The sequence below is a fragment of the Benincasa hispida genome, chromosome 12 (assembly GCF_027475165.1).
Source record: "Benincasa hispida cultivar pf3 chromosome 12, pf3_genome.v1.1, whole genome shotgun sequence".
Classification (NCBI taxonomy): Eukaryota; Viridiplantae; Streptophyta; class Magnoliopsida; order Cucurbitales; family Cucurbitaceae; genus Benincasa; species Benincasa hispida.
In genome coordinates this window covers 86433385-86438255 of record NC_143489.1, presented here as the reverse complement: position 1 = coordinate 86438255, position 4871 = coordinate 86433385, and the positions used below count along the sequence as shown (strand labels likewise).

At 36.7% G+C, this 4871-nt stretch overlaps 1 long non-coding RNA gene across 2 annotated transcripts; it reads right to left on the bottom strand.

Annotated features, from left to right (window-relative positions):
- Window positions 1-1857: 1857 nt before the first annotated feature.
- Window positions 1858-3884, bottom strand: LOC150032279 (uncharacterized). Of its 2 annotated transcripts, XR_016525056.1 has the most exons (5): window positions 3303-3884; window positions 3131-3190; window positions 2989-3046; window positions 2832-2902; window positions 1858-2065 (listed from the first exon to the last, which is right to left on the bottom strand). It is a non-coding gene; the product is annotated as an uncharacterized LOC150032279 (long non-coding RNA). The 2 variants fall into 2 exon arrangements; XR_016525057.1 differs by having other exon boundaries at window positions 2255-2902; window positions 3131-3761.
- Between the last annotated feature and the right edge of the window lie 987 nt (window positions 3885-4871).

Genomic DNA, 4871 nt, shown 5'->3' with positions numbered 1-4871 from the left:
AAGACCAAGGCTGCAAAGGGAATTTGTTTCCATTGCAACCAAGAGGGACATTGGAGAAGAATTATCCTAAATACTTGGTAGAAAAGAAGAAGGCCAATCAAAGTAAATACGATTTACTTGTATTGAAAACTTGCTTAGTGGAGAATGATGATTCAGCCTGGATAATAGATTCAGGCGCAACTAACCACGTTTGTTCTTCATTTCAAGGAATTATTCCTGGCGACAACTAGAGGTTAGAGAGATGACGATGTTTCTTGGAACTGGGCACGTCATCTCAGCTACGATAGAGGGAGAACTTTGACTTTGTTTACATAAATCATATATTTTATTAGATAACGTATATGTGGTTCTAGGCTTGAAAAAGAACCTTATTTCTGTAAAATGTTTGCTTGAATATAACTATCTATATATTTTAATATAAATAAAGAGTTTGTTTACAAAAATGGAGTATATATTTGTTCTACAAATCTTAAAGGTAATCATTATGTGTTAAGACCGTTAGCAACAAAAGCTCTCCTAAGTACTGAACTGTTTAACACTACAGTAACTCAACATAAATGGCATAAAATTTCTCCTAAAGAAAATATCCATCTTTGGCACTTAAGATTAAGACACATAAATCTCAATAGGATTGAGAGACTGGTCAAGAATGGACTTTAAAAAAAGTGAGTTAGAAGAAATTTTTTTACCTGTATGCGAGCCATGCCTTGAAGGAAAAATAACTAAAGATCATTTACTAGAAAAGGTCACAGGGCCAACGAACCTTTAAAACTTGTACATTCAGACCTCTGTGGTCCGATGAATGTCAAGGAAAGAGGAGAGTTTGAATATTAAATCATTTTTACTGATGATTATTCCAGATATAGGTATGTTTATTTAATGCAACATAAGTCTGAAGTCCTTGAAAAGTTCAAAGAGTAGAAGGTTGAAATTGAAGATGCACTAAATGAAACAATTAAAACATTTCAACCTAATCGAGGTGGATAGTATATGGATTTGAAATTCCAAGACTATTTGATAGAAAATGGAATTATATCCCAACTCTTAGCACCTGGTATACCTCAGCAGAATGGTGTATCAAAAATAAGAGATCGAACTAAATTGGACGTGGTTCGGTCTATGATGAGTTATGCTTCCTTACCGGACTCGTTTTGGGGTCATGCAGTACAGACTGTAGCTTACATTTTGAATTGCGTTCCATCCAAAAGTGTTACTAGAACACCTTTAGAATTATGGAATGGTCGTAAAGGTAGTTTATGTCATTTCAGAATCTAGGGTTGCCCAGCACACGTGCTTAAGGAAAATCCTAAGAAATTGGAATCTCATTCAAAATTGTGTCTATTTGTAGGTTACCCAAAAGGAACAAGAGGTGGTTACTTCTATGATCCTAAAGATAATAAAGTGTTTATGTGGACAAACGCTACTTTTTTAAAAGAGAACCACATAAGGGAGTATAAGTCCCGCAGTAAGATAGTGTTAAATCAACTTTCCAGTGAAACTACTTAACCTTCAACAAGAGTTTTTGAAGAGCCTAATACCTCAACAAACGTTGTTGAAGTTGGTTCATTTAGTAGGTCAAATCCACCTTAAACGTTGAGGAAACCTTGACGTAGTGGGAGGGTTGTTAATCTGCCTATTCATTACATGGGTTTAACAGAAACTCTAGCTATCGTAGTTGACGGAGATATTGAGGATCCATTGTCTTACAAGAAGACTGTAACGACCCGACCCCCTAGGACTTAAGTTAGGTTATTACTAAATACATGTATACATGGAACTTAAAACGATGCCCTTTTATGGTGAAATAAATACTAAATAAATAAGGTAAGTTTAAAAGTCCTTCATTAAATTCAAATATTAAAACAAAAGAAATGGGTACCCATAAATCATAAATGATAATAATAAGTCTAAAAACAATTATTAATAGTAAGTTTCAAACATCAAAACTGAAAGTTAAGAAAAACATGAAAAGAAATCTAAATCTCATGAGTGGAAGCATAAAACTGGTCCCAGTGGCTCGATCACGAATTTCACTTGTCAATCGTCGGTGCATCTCTACCTTTACCTGAAACAACATGAGAAATGATGAGTATAAAATACTCAGTAAGTAACCCCACTACTAGTGGTCAAGCTAGACATCTATGTCCTCTAGACCCTACCTCTGATGGAACATAAAAACTGCTCTAGTTTTCATGGGACACATACATATATGAAAAATTATTTCTATCCTACTATAGCTAAGTATGCCCACTACCTATGGTGAATCCTGAAGGAAACACAATTCTTAGTGAATCCCGAAGGAAACACAACCTCTGGTGAATCCCGAAGGAAACACAATATCTGGTGAATCCTTAAGGAAACACAGTCTGGTGAATCCCGAAGGAAACACAATATCTGGTAAATCCTGAAGGAAACACAATATCTGATGAATCCCGAAGGAAACACAATATCTGGTAAATTCCGAAGGAAACACAATATCTAGTGGGCATCTAACTAATCAGTACAGACACTATCACAATCTCAACATCACAATTATCACAATATGGTTTTATAACATACATATACACCTCAACATCATGGTTGTACAACATGCATATATGCCTCAATATCCTCATATCAAATACAACCTCAGTGAATCAAGTATCATCTCTTACTAGCATGCAAGTATCTATGTACACAAATAAATCTTTCAGATTCTCATACAAGAACATATATCGGTCATACTATACTATCCGTTTATCATGCTATCGTTCTGTCATAATATTCATCTATCATGCTAGCATATATCTAGTGTCTGGCCTGTGGGCAGTTCCAATAGTAAGATTACTTACCTCAAAATTAAATCCAAATAAACCCAAGCAAGCTTATCTTCTCTTAGCCCAAATAAATCTTGAATCAAGCCCTAAAATTTATAAACCAAATTTATTCCAACTTTCGGCAAAATCCCAAACACACATTTAACTTATGACCAAACACCAAGTTACTTACCCAACACGTGGTTCGGTCCAAAACCACTTCGAACTTCGATAAAAAAAAAAAATCCAACCTGAACAAGGGTCACAACCAAAAAATGATAAATAAATCTTCAACAGTTAATTTTAATCCAAAAGAGACAAAGTCTAACACTCACCAAAAATCCACCAAAAATAATCTTTGAAGGTGGACAACTCGCTCTCAACTCCGAGATTCTCTAAAAGATTGAAGTTACGACTCAAATATTATGAGCAACGTAAAATTAGACACACACTCATTGGGCATCCAAAACCCATTCAATAAGAATCCAACAAAACATTAAATGTTACCCAAAATTCCAAAATCCACGGAGATACACGAGAAAACGGCTGTTAAACCGTGCAACGACGGTCGGTGAAGTTATCAGTGACTTTTGACGGTTGCTTGGCTCCTGCAGCAATGAAACCGGTGATAGACCCAAATTATGGCAGCTCACGGCCCGAGCACGAATGGTCGGTCGCGTTGGTGGGCTCCGGTGTGCGACGATGGCGTGCGGAGGAGCGCGAAGGAATGAAGCTGGACAGACGCGTGGGTCACGCGATTGGGTTGGTCGGCTTGAGATTCGAGGCGACGCGCTGGGGAGGATTCAGTCGGGAAATCTGAGGTGTCGACCGGATGGCTGGCTGGACGGTGCGACGTCAAACGAAGGGGGAAAGGCTGGGCGACGCTCGAATTTGGGGAAGAGGGTTTCAAGGCTGCTGCTGCACGTGAAGTTGAGGGGAAAGGAAAGGGGAAGAAAAATAAAAAGAAAAGGAAAGAAAAGGAAAGAATTGAATAAAATAAAATAAAATAAGATAAAATAGTATATTTTATTTTATTTTGTTTTATTCTTTCCTTAATCCACATTATTTCTTTAAATTCGCTCCCTTTCCAAGATGGAATTAACTCCTGCCATCAATTTCTAACATAAATAATTTCCAACATCAAAACTTAAATTTCACAATTACACCTAAAATCCAAAATTCCAAAAATGCCCTCAATTAATGAAAATTATTGAAATTACATTAATAATAAAAGTTTGGGGTGTTAAAAAGGCAATTGAGGATGTTGATAAAGATGAATGGATCAAAGCTATGGATCTCAAAATGAAGTCTATGTACTCCAATTCAGTTTGGGATCTACTAGATCAACCTGATGAGATTAAACCTATAGGTTACAAATGGATTTACAAGAGAAAACAGGGTGCTGATGGAAAGGTGCAAACCTTCAATGCTAGACTTATGGCAAAGAGATACCTAAGTTGAGGAAGTCAACTATGAGGAGACTTTCTCACTTGTTGCTATGTTGAAGTCTGTCCGGATATTCCTGTCCATTGCCTGATATTATGACTATGGGATTGGCAAATAGACATCAAGACTGCTTTTTTGAATAGCAATCTTGATGAGACCATATATATGGAGCAGCCTGAGGGATTCATCACCCAAGGTTAAGAAAAAAAGTTTGTAAGCTTAACCGATTCATCTATGGATTGAAACGAGCTTCTTGATCTTGGAATATAAGATTTTATACTGCGATCAAATCTTATGGCTTTGATCAGAAAGTTGATGAACCTTGTGTTTACAAGAGAATCATTAAAAGTTCAGTAGCTTTTCTTGTTTTGTAGGTAGACGATATCCTACTCATTGGAATCATATAGGTCTACTGACTAAAACTAAAAATTGGCTAGCGATCCAATTCTAGATGAAAGATTTGGGAAAGGTGCAGTTGTTCTGGGCATTCAGATCTTTAGGGGTCGAAAGAACAAAACGCTGACCCTGTCTCAGGCATCGTACATTGACAGGATGCTTGTCAAATTTTCGATGTAGAACTCCAAGAGATGCCTGCTCCGTTTTAGGCATCGAGTTATTTTGTCTAAGGAA